At 41.3% G+C, this 12,423-nt stretch overlaps 1 protein-coding gene across 4 annotated transcripts in view; it reads right to left on the bottom strand.

The window, feature by feature from the left end:
- RASSF8 (Ras association domain family member 8) overlaps nucleotides 1-12,423 on the bottom strand; it is a 117,587-nt gene that overhangs the window by 90,234 nt on the left and 14,930 nt on the right. Inside the window, exon 1 of one of the 4 annotated variants that reach the window (XM_025403160.1) lies at nucleotides 12,002-12,134. The exons of the other annotated variants lie outside the window; for them this stretch is intronic. The gene's annotated coding sequence lies outside the window, so the exon portion shown is untranslated. Of the gene's footprint in view, nucleotides 1-12,001; nucleotides 12,135-12,423 lie in introns of those variants that run through there. 4 annotated transcript variants of the gene reach the window in all.

Here is a 12,423-nt window from a genome sequence, read left to right as displayed (position 1 = left end):
CTCATTTCTGATAGGTGCAGCAAAAAGTGCAATACCCTGGGAGTTAACAAGGTTTGCATTAAGCACTAGCAGACGGACCTGGGGAAGTCAAAACCACCCACAGTGAGAATGCATGTGAATCTGCATCTGAAAAATGAAAGGCTCAGGACCAGGGTGGTGGTTTATATCACCACCCTGGATGCTTTCCTCTGGACACATTCCAGTTTGTTAATGTCCATAAAATTTGGCACCCAAAACTAAAGACAATTTTCCAAAAATGGTCTGATCAGCATAAATGACTTACTGCCTGTGTTAATCCTGCCTTGACTTTTAAAATTAAGTTTACTAAATGTTGAATAGGCAAAAGAGTACTCATAAAATGAGTAAGGTACAAAGAATTGAAACTTATTCATGTACCCACAATTTTAAGAAGAAAAAGTTACCTCTGAAGCTCCTTTTGTGACCCTTCTTAATCCACCCTCTTGTCCTCCACTAAAAGGTAACAATTCTCCTTAATTTTGTGTGTACCCTTGCCTTTTAGGCAGGGCACAGTGGTTCGTTCACGCCTGTAATTCCAACACTGTGGGAGGCCAAGGTGGGCATATGATGAGATCAAGAGATCAAGACCATCCTGGCCAACATGGTGAAACCCCGTCTCTACTAAAAATACAAAAATTAGCTGGGTGTGGTGGCGGGCACCTGTAGTCCCAGCTACTCGGCAGACTGAGGCCAGAGAATCGCTTGAACCCGGGAGGCAGAGATTGCAGTGAGCCGAGATTGTGCCACTGCACTCCAGCCTGGGTGACAGAGCAGACTTCCGCCTCGAAAAAAAAAAAAAATTATACATACAGTTTAGGCCGGGCACAGTGGCTCACACCTGTAAGCCCATCACTTTGGAAGGCTGAAGCAGGAGGATGGCTTGAGCCCAGGGGTTTGAGACCAGCCTGGGCAACACAACAAGACCCGAATCTCTACAAAAGAACCAAAACAAAAACAAAAACAAAAACAAAAACAAAAAAACATGCCTAGGTGTGGCGGTGCATATACTCCCAGCTACTGAGGAGGCTGAATGAAGCAGGAGGATTGCTCGAGTCCAAGAGTTAGAGAGTGCAGTGAGCAATGATCATGCCACTGCACTCTAGCCTTGGTGACAGGGTCAGACTCTGTCTCCAGAAATAAACAAACACATGCTTGTATCCCTATATACTACTTAAGTTTTGTCCAAATTTCTGAAGTTTGTATGAATGGAATCATACTACATAAAATCTTTTAGAACTTGTTTTTCTGCTGTTGATGCATGAACTAGTAGTTCATTCATTTTCAAAGGTGTAGAAAGGGCTGTTAGTAGGCTGGCACACATGAGTATGGGCTGGGGCTTGCTGTTTACGGGCAGCAGCCACATTGACTGCATGGTGTCTACACTGTACAGGTTGTTCATTAGTTTTAGTATCACCCCTGTCCTATAGTAATCCACTGTACAGATAAACCACACCTTATACTTTCTGCAATCCATGTTTTTTCCTCCAGTTTTTTTGTTTTGTTTTTTTCTTTTTTTGGTGTCATAGAAAGTGCTCTGAACTATGCTGGACATGTGCTGGGTTGTAGGGTATACACATTTTCAATGTTATTAAAATCAGTTTTCTTTGAAACTATGGTCATGGCCCACTATAGTTTATAAAATTTCCTGGGTTGGTTCCAACATTTTTAATGAAAAAGAATAAATAAGAAAAGCAAAATAGCAGAGAACATTATCTTTAGTAGAGAACTGATAAAATCAGCTTCTAGATACTTTGGCTTAAATCATACACATGCATACATCATATGCATACACATGTGCCAGTAAGTGAATTTCTTTCCATTGGTCACAGTCAAAAAGCTCAGAACTGTCTTCCAGTTGCTTAATTCTTTCTCTGGCTATGTCTAATTTGCCATTAAACCTATTTGCTGATTTTTAAATTCCAATTACATGTTTAATTTCTCCAAGAACTATTTAGTTTTTTTCAGATCTTTTTTGTCATTTTTATATTCACTTGCAATTTACTCACACTTTTAACCTTTCCATTTCTTTAAAAGTTATTTTACATTCTTTCTGACAACTATAATATCTGAGATTATTACACACCTAATTCTGTTATCTACTATTTTGGCTGGTTCTATCGATGACGCCTTGTTTACTTTGTTTTGTGATTCTTGACTGTCATTAAAAATTTCTTTAAACTCTTAAACTCTTAAAGGCTTGCCCTGAAGAAAGATTCCTCCAAAAAGGACCTGCACTGGCTTCTGCCGTATGCTACTATAGTGGAACCACTCTATAACTATACATTTGCCTTTTCTTTGGACTACCCATAGGTCTAAATTAGAACTGCAAACTTCCATGAATGCTGATTATTATTGGTTATAAAATATTAGGCAGTTTTTCTGAGATTTTCTGCGGACTGGGAGGTGGTCAAGGGAAAAGTTGTATTTCTAGTTCTACAATACACTATGAAAGTCGTCTTTAGGGGTCCCAGCTGTATGTGGAGACACTGTCTACTAAACTTTTTTCCCCAAAGCAGGCTCTGGGCTTTGTCTCTTGTCTCCAGCCAACAAGGGCACCAAGAAAATTCAAGCTCAATTGGACTCAGCAAGTGCTCTCCAACCATGTGTTCCCCTTATCTCTCTGATTTCTTGCTTTCACTTTCAGGCCAATGTTTGGTCTTTTATTTTCATGTTTTCTTGCCATTTAGAGATGCATCTTACATCATTTATCCAGCATTTTTATTTGTATTCATTTTTACTAGAGGAGTAATTCAGAGTATCTAGTCTCACATGCCATCAGAAACCAAAGTACACTGACATTCTAAACAGCCATTATACTGAGTTTGTGTTGAACTAAAACCATTATGTCTTTTTCATATGAACTATGTTGTTTCCTTATTCCTGCACTTGCATAACTATATTTGTAATCTAAATGCAGAAATTCATATTCTGACCTATTCAACTTAGTCTGTATTTCAGGGATTGTTTTAAGCTATTAAAGAATTCTCAATCTCTCATTTAAAAATATTATTTACAACTTCGAACTTTTTCAATCACAAACTTAACATGCCTTCTATATTTTACTCTAAGTTGAAAAAGATGTGGAACACTGTATCATTCAGCATATAAATCATTTTAAGTTTCTAAAGAAAAAAAAAAAAGGATCCACCTGCAAAGTAGTACCCGGTACCACCAATTTCATACCCTAAAAATGTTTGTCTGAAAACGTGCCTTTTAAAAATTCATGTTATATTATCTTTACTTCAGTATCATTTAAGGACGATTATTAAGAAACATATCCTTGAAATAGGGATTGCTATGCCTCCCTCCCATACCACAAATTAAATTTGATACAGACCTAACAATAGGTTAAAGTTAACAGGGAGGATGGCTTTGAAAGCTGTAATACAGAAATAATCAATCATGTTTTTGATGGTGCTGACAAGTTAAAGCCCTGACAAGCAATAGTAAAGATCATTCTGGGAAGGCTGAGAGTCATTCTAAGGTTTAGCTTTTGCTTCGGTGATTAATTTTACAAGAAACAGCAAGGTCATTCAGCATACCTGCCTCATTCCACCTCTATGAGAAAGGGACCAGCAACTAAAAATCATATTAACATCATGTAGGGCGACCATACAATTTATCAGTGCATGGCAAATGCATCTGACAGCAATAACTTAAGCATACCCTGAGAATAACCCTGTATGGCAGAAGCACCTGAATATTCCAAGTTAGGGAATCCTGGAGTTGCCAACCAGGAGATTTGTTCTTTGTCTATGAGGAACATCAGAACCCCCAACCGCACAACCTCTGAGGTCTGGTGGAATGCAGGCCAGACAGAGGATCATGGCCCTTAGTTTTGGATTGAGGGAAGGTTACCATATGGAGACTGTTGAGCGGGCGGACACTAAGCGAAAATGCTATATAAACTGCATGCTTTTGGGGCTGGTTCTCCTACCCAGTCCACTGCCACCAGACTCTCTTCCTTGGATGTAGGCCCCCAATAAAACCCCACATCATCTCGCTTGCTGGCTCTGGGTCTCTTCTTTGGCCTCAGGAATCTGGTACCATCCCTGGTGGAGTCAAAGGGGTTCAACACAACAATCGTCCAGGATGAAAGGTCCTGTTATTATGCCCGAACAACAGGAGTGAGCCAGGACCAACCCAGCAAACCAGGATGCATCCCACCCTGATCATACACTTCCGTCTTTTAATAAAGCAATTGCCTCAGTATACTTACTGCCCATAAAAAGTACCCACTCATTGCCTGTTTTCTACTGGACATCAATAGTTTTAGGATAATATGCTAATAATGCCCCTTAATCCCCCAAAATATGTTTAATATACTGTTAAAGGAGACAGGATGATGTACTTTTTCTTAAGAGAAAAGTGTTTAAGAAACTTGTCTAAAACAATTCACTGAATTGAAATATCTCATTCCATGAATTTTTTAAAATTAGAGCGATTTTTAAATTATTCTTGCAATGAGACTCTCTCAACAGCCTTTCTGATATCCACATCCCTTCTGTGGCTTCACCTGCTCATAGCTGGCCAAAATCTCTTCTCACAGGACTCAGAACTTAGTACTACCCCCCATCTCACTCCCACCAGCTAACCAGAAGATACTGATACAACTGTAAAGCACAAATCCAGCTTCCATAAGTGTTTTGGTTGGCCAACATAGTGTTTTGATGCTTTTAAAGAATGGAAATCATCCCCAAAAATCTCAATCCCTGAAAAAAACAAACCCTGTGTTTGGAAGACGCAGTCTCTGGAAGTCCAGTGTTTGGTGAAGGCACAGAAATGATTATGGAGGAAGGGTCTTTCCTACTCCATGCAGAAAACATAGCAGTTACTGCATTTACTCTTTAATCTCTTTTTAAAATTAAAGATAATGACCATTTTGTTGTATATATGGCATTTATCTTAGAATAGATTATGGCAAGAGTCATATTACCCAACTCTAAAGCAAATATACAATCAAGTTATGAGTATTACAGTATAATGGCCCACCTAGCCAAACAACAACAACAGAAAGTTCTCGTTTGTGGGTTAAGTACCTTGTTAAGATAAACCCACTGGAGACTTTTAAAGACAAGGTATATTTGCTTAAGTTGGTTTTTAACCATGGAGGTTGGTACTTAGAAAACCTGATGAAAGCAGAAAGAAGTAACCCTTAAGGATAGGAGCTAGCTTCTCATGCCTAAATTTTCATAACTACTACTCTGAATTTTGTCACTGTGAACCTCTATTTAAGGGTCACCTCTTCCGAGAAACCTTTCCTGATGCCTCCCTTCCTCTTCCAACAGTAAAAGCTGGCAGCTGCCTTCCCTACCTGCTACATCCTTCACCCGCCCCAGCAACTGAAACACTCCCAGTACTGCTGATCCAGCTCCCCTACTGCACTTGTAAAAATTGCCCAAGAGTATTGTCTTTGTTTCCCCATCACTTACACGGCACCAAGAGGAACATGGGTACTCAACCTCTCTCCTCTACAGTGAAGCATCAAGCATGGAATGGTAGTTAAAACCAATAGTGGGCCGGGCGCGGTGGCTCACGCCTGTAATCCCAGCACTTTGGGAGGCCGAGGCGGGCGGATCACGAGGTCAGGAGATCGAGACCACGGTGAAACCCCGTCTCTACTAAAAATACAAAAAATGAGCCGGGCGCGGTGGCGGGCGCCTGTAGTCCCAGCTACTCGGGAGGCTGAGGCAGGAGAATGGCGTGAACCCAGGAGGCGGAGCTTGCAGTGAGCCAGGATCGCGCCACTGCACTCCAGCCTGGGCGACAGAGCGAGACTCCGTCTCAAAAAAAAAAAAAAAAACCAATAGTGGTGGAGCTGCCCTTGGCCTCGAATCCTAGCACTGCCCCACCTCTTCTTACCTATGTGAGTTTGGGCAAATTATTCTGTCTCAGTTTTTACAGAAGTAAAATGGGGAATAAAAAAGCACAGACTTTTATGGGGTTATTGTGAGACTTGAATGAGTCAATACATGTAAAGTCTTGGGACCTAGCGCATCACAGATACTCAAATATAGATTATAAATTACCTTTTTTTTTTAAGTCTCCAATTCTTCGCAATCCTCAACTCAGTGCTAATCTGACTGTTCTTCAGAAAATCCTCAATGATTTCCTTGTTGCCAAAAGTCAAGCCCTTATCTACATGATTTATATCTCAGCTTTGATACTGCTGGCCAATTCTTTGTTCTTGAGGCCCTTTTCCCCTTTGTTTCTAGGGAGGGCACTGATCTCATTTTCTCTCTCTGGGCTTCTTTTCTTGCCTGGGGCCAGCTGCTAGAGCTCCCTACTGCTTGGTTCTCTCTTTAAACTGCCTGCTGCAGGACAAGCTTATCTACTAGTTGGTCTTCAAATATCAACAATGTGTCCAGTCTGTCTTAGGACTGATCATGTCGAATAAGAGACTGGAAGAATGATTGGGCTATATCACTATTTCCAGCCCAAGCTTCTTTTTGAGCTTCTAATCTTTATTTCTTACTGCCTTCTAGGTAATATCCATCTAGAAGTGAACATACTACCTTTTCTTTTTCTACTCCCTCAAATGTGCTACACTTAACTAGCATGAGGTACTGTGACTTCTTTCTCTCTCCAGATCTGGTATCCTATTAGCTATTAAATCCTACCTATTCTGACATCCAATAGTGGGCAAGAAACATCCTCTCTTCCCTATTACCAACGTGAGATTCTTTCATTAAGGTTTCCATGCTCTCATTTTTATTACTGTGCTACCTTCTGATCTCTTGGCTTCTAGTGCTGCTGGAAGGGAAACAGGCACCTCATATAAATAATGCCACCAGAATGACCAGCCTATAATGATCTGATCCCATCATGCCCCTGGTTAAAAAAAAAAAATTAACCTACATGTATGCATTTGAATACAATCTATTTACTAGCATATACTTAATGAGTGCCTCCCGTGCTGAATAAAGCCCTGAGTCCCAAAGAGTTCTAATAAGAAACTGTTCCTGCCTCTAAGGACCTAGTTTGGCAAAAGCTACTTTGTTGCTTATAAAGTGCACACGCACATGCTTCTGTCTAAAATCTAAAACACTCTGGACTGGAAATGAGATAAGCAATACTAATTATTAACATAGTTTTCTGTAGTACACATACAATTAACATAATATCAAGAATTAATAAAGACAGGAAGGAGGGAAAGTGGAGGTTTGTGACTGCCACTGCAGGTGCTCTTCTTAGGCGCAGTTGGTCAGTCTAACTTCCAGAATATATAAGGGTGTTATATTTAGGCCCGGTCCTAGTCATTTAGGAGCTTAAAAATAACTTGATTTGACCTGAATTAACCAGTGTTCCAGATCGGCTTTCTGCATCAGAATCTCAGAAGCTTCTACATAGTCAGCTAGAATGTACTGTATGGTTTTTTAAAAAATTGTGTTAGAAGGTTCATGTTTGTTTCCATGATAGGCCTGAACCCACTGTCATTAATAAAAAGTCATCAAAGAGAATTCGCTCAGCACAGATAAGCAAGTGGGTAGAAGGTCCAGGCCAAGGAGTGACCCTCTCAGCAACAGGGAGCCACTGAGACGGAGGATTTGAAGAGGAGTGTCGCAAGGCCTATGCCCCATTTTACCACTATGACTTTCCACTTCTACTCTTCAGTGACTGCTCTTTTGAAAGATGGTACAATGACTTCCCAAGTGTCTCTCAGTGTCAATACCACCCGTCACTAGGAATTCCACAGACTATTTGGTGTCAGTGGTCCTTAATGATAAAAACTAGTACCTTTGCCCTTACTGTAGCTGCCTCACAACCGTGTTGTTCTCAATGATAATTTTTCAAAGGCCAACTTGGCAACTGTTGGCAAAATCAAAGTATACTTGGTAAAGCAAGATTCTCAATTTTTTTTTTTTTTTGCCTTACAAATATTTTAACTTGCATACTTAAGTTGGCAAATCCTACTGCCAACTAAATTCACTAAATTAGTTACACTTAACTTTGTTAGCTTGCTGAATATCTGAAAAATGGAAAACAATTTTCCTGTTAAATACATGAGGTCAAGAACAAGAACTGCAATGATGTGGGTTATTTCCAGAAAAAAAAAAAATCAAAATAATAATTATAAATGAAAGGCTTAGGAGGAAGCTGGGTTGTTCCTTAAAGAGAAGAAAAATGAGTAAGATGGTCACAGGCAAACTACCATATAAGCCAGTTAGTTAATCTCTGTGTAATGGTCATGGTTATAGCCCATAATCTCAGCCATTTCAAAATACTTAAGTCACAGCCCAACAAGGATGAATCCATGTAAACTTCTCAGTGATGCCGTAAGGACGTGGCTGGCATGCATTCACTGGTAATAAGTCAGAATCAGTCAGGTGGAAGGCTGTGGTGTAATGACTTAATGGAACGAAGCCTGAAACAAACAGGGTCATAATGACAATGTTGCTAATCTCATCTGCAGCTATTCGCTTAGGCTTTCTGAGCTTAATTTTCCTACCTATAAATTGCCAGACCTGATTATTTCCAATGACTGTTAAGAACCAAATTAGATAATGGACACGAAAGTGGCTGAAAGACTAAAATCGTGCTCTGTAAAAATGTAAGGTGAGGAGAACCAACAATGAGGGGATAAACTGTGAACCAGGGAAACATCTTAAAATTATAGACTAAATTCACAACTTTTGTGCGAAAACCAGGAGTCCCAGGCATGTGGTGTTAGGCTTTGGGAGTAACACATTGGGCTTGTTCTTAATGCACCAGGGGGAAGAGAGGCTGGAGAAAGTTGTGTCACAGGTAGAGGGTCGTGACTACAAGCTGTCCAGGTTCTTGGCATTTTGAACAAAGAATTGGACAAAACGCCCAACAAAGCAAAGAAAGGATAAAGCACAAAAGAACGAAGGCAGGGATTTACTGAAAACGAAAGTACACTCTGGGAGCAGACCCAAGCAGTGGCTCAATGGCCCAGATACAGATTCTTCTTGGGTCCAAATACCCACTAGAAGTTTCCCGTTGGCCACTTCATGCTCACCTCATGTAACTGAAGTGGTAGCCCACAATCAGTCTGATTGGTTGCAGAAAGCAGCCAACCAGAGGCTGAAGAGAAGTTACAAATGTCACACTCAAAGGAAAAAGCCACCAATCAGAGGCTAGGGTGAAGCTACAAAGTTATAGTTCTGTGCAAACCAAGACTCTGCTGGTGTGGACAGCAACCATTCCGATGCTGGAATGAAGTTACAAAGTTGCAAAGGAAGACTCCACCTGCACTCAGTACGATTTGTGGCAGACAGCCAATTTCCCATCCTCCAGACAGAAAAGGTCAAAGGGAGTAACCTCTGGTCCTTTTGTTACTTAAGCGGAGGGTTACGGTTCTCCTTTCTTTTTTTTTTGAGATGGAGTCTCGCTGTGTTGCCCGGGCTGGAGTGCAGTGGCCGGATCTCAGCTCACTGCAAGCTCCGCCTCCTGGGTTTTTACGCCATTCTCCTGCCTCAGCCTCCCGAGTAGCTGGGACTACAGGCACCCGCCACCTCGCCCAGCTAGTTTTTTGTATTTTTAGTAGAGACGGGGTTTCACCGTGTTAGCCAGGGTGGTCTCGATCTCCTGACCTCGTGATCCGCCCGTCTCGGCCTCCCAAAGTGCTGGGATTACAGGCTTGAACCACCGCGCCCGGCCCGGTTCTCCTTTCAATTGAGTTCTAGGAAGTCGGTGTGATGTGTTTTCCTTTCAATTGAGTTCTAGGAAGTCGGTGTGATGGGTTTTCCTTTCATTTTAGTTCTAGGAAGTTGGCATGAAACAGCCTTAGGTTCCCTGCCTCCAGACCCTATTCTCCTGCCTCAGTGGCAGCCTGGGTGAGGAGATCAAGAGACCTGTTCATAAAAGCCTACTGGCTTGGAATAAAGTCCCAAATTTCTCGGTACAGCATGTAAGACCCTCTACACCTGGTCCCAGTAACATTATGGGCCCATTTCTGTCTAGTCTCATCCCATGCTGAGTGACTCTAGACACTGTGCTGCCTCCCAAAGGTATTCTGCACATCCATGCTCCAGGGCCAGCTACCACCATGGTTTTCTGGCTGTGGTGGCCTCTCCCCAGAGCACCCCATCACCTCTCATCTACCTTTGTGCCACTGTCCCCAGGTATTATTTCTTCTGGTGCTTTGGTCCTTGATCAGTATGTACTACCTTCTAAATAGCTTTGTTTCTCCTTCCTCTTTCCTTTGTATTTATCTCTATTTCTAAAATAAGTCTTTTTAAAATTCAACTTTTGCTTTGTTAGATTGAAAGGGTTTTAAAAGGCAGAGGCCATTTCTTATCTTTGTAACACCAACCACTACAAGTATTGTTCCTTTAACTTAATTTACATAAATGTTTATAGAGTGAATATAAACACGGCAATCTCAATACACTCCACTGGAAGACACTGAGCAGTATGCTGAACCTAGGTTATTCTAAAGCAATCCCAACATTCTCTAATCTAAAATCTGAGTATGTCGAAATCTTAATTCAGGACAAAGACAGGAAAAGCTGCTTCTCATAACCAAGCTTGCTACCAACGGAAAGCTAAGCAAACTCTAGTACAGCATGAATATCCTTTACCCTGGTGGGGTGGGTAATTATTCCTAACCTCAGCTCCAGCCACTCCCCCAGCCCACTGTGCACATCTAACTTTAATGATATCAAGACTATTTGTTCTCCGGCAGATCACATTTTCCCTTATATCCTGTGCCTTTGGACCTGTTGTCCTGTTTGTATGGAGTGTCCTCCCAGAAAAATGCCTTTCATCCTCAAGTCTTAGCTCAAACTGAACTCTCCTCTTTAACATTTCCTGATTTCTTCAGGTGGACTTAGGAAGATCTTTCCAGAAGCACTCACTCCCAACCCCACCCTGGGAACCCACATCTCTATTTTATCCATTATCACACTTCACAAACTATTTGTTTAAAGGCCCCTCTTTTAACAAAGTGTCTCAAAGATAAGATTGGTTCTTATTGTTTTTGTATAGCCAGCTTGCAAACATTCAACAGATACTGAATGAATGAATCAATGACAAATAAAGGCACCACCCAATCTACCAACATCAATTATCTACCAATAGCTACCCTACCCACACTGCGTTCAGGATTGAGTGCTCACTGGTCGATATGTCTAGAAGAGGCAAACGCAGAGTGCAGCACCAACAGTTTTCACCTACCTGAGCAATATTCCCACAGAAACAATACTACCATCAATGTATAGGTTTGCAAGCTGGCCCATCAAGCCCTGTTCAATTTGAAAAATCTAAAATAGTTAAAGCTGTATTGAGGGAAATTAAGATTTCTACTTACTCAGATTCTACATTAGGAAATGTTGGGATTACTTTAGAACTAACTTGGGCTTAGAGTATTGCTCTGTGTCTGCCAGCATAGTGCCATGACTAAAAATGAGAAGTATTTTAGTACAACTCCCTGTCTGTTTTGTAGACTCTCATGGACTAAAAAAAAACCTAGCCGTCCCTTATAGGATAAATATCTTTGCAAAAACATGTTCCAATTCACTGTGGACTTCTGCATTGCTCACATTTAAAATCAGAGGTTTCCTTTAAACAGAATCTCCATTCTCTTTGCAGATTAGCCATGGCACTTCTCGCGTGTTGGCTGGGTTTTCCACCTCTCTCCCTCTTCTTTCTTTCACCTCCTCCACTTGTATGATCAGGAAAAATTAGTTTAATATTGGCCAAAATAAAACAATAATTAATAAATCTTCTAGGGGAAAAAATTACACTCCATTTACATTGCTCCAACCTCAGTGGGGGCCTCAACACTGCTGAGCCCTGCTCCTTTCTCTCCGGACCACCGAACTTGCTGAGACCTTAGCCACCACTTGCCCCAAACTTCTCTGTTTTGCTCAAACTCCAATCTCAATGCCATCTGTTTTCACTTCCAAATAACACCCTTCTCTCATCCCTCACTTCACAGAGAAATTTACGGCAGCCGGACACGGGTTGTCTTACTCCATTTGGGCTGCTCTAACAAAATGCTATAAACTGGGTAGCTTACCAATAACAGAAAATGGTATTTCTCACAGTTCTGGAGACTGGAAAGCCCATGATTATGGCACCAGTGGATCAGGCGTCTGGCAAGGGTCCACTTTTTGGTTCATGGATGGCACCTTCTCGCTGTGTCCTCACATGGTAGAAGGGAATAGCTAGTTCTCTTTTATAAGGGCACTAATTCCATTCATGAAAGCTCTACCTCCATGAGCTAATCATCTTCCAAAGGCCCCACCTCCAAATGCCATCATCTTGGAGGTTAGGATGTCAACATATGGACCTGAAGGAGACACAAACATTCAGACCATAGCAGGCTCCCTCTCTAATTTTTAAATAAAGGACCTCACTGTCTGGCAGTCTGTCTCACAAATTCAGTATCTCAAGTTAAGCCTCATGGTCAGTTTATAAGGAAGATACATCACACCCAGC

Source organism: Theropithecus gelada, chromosome 11 (assembly GCF_003255815.1).
Source record: "Theropithecus gelada isolate Dixy chromosome 11, Tgel_1.0, whole genome shotgun sequence".
NCBI classification, from domain to species: Eukaryota; Metazoa; Chordata; class Mammalia; order Primates; family Cercopithecidae; genus Theropithecus; species Theropithecus gelada.
The sequence above is the reverse complement of the archived record's forward strand: the minus strand, read 5'-3'. Positions and strand labels throughout refer to the sequence as shown.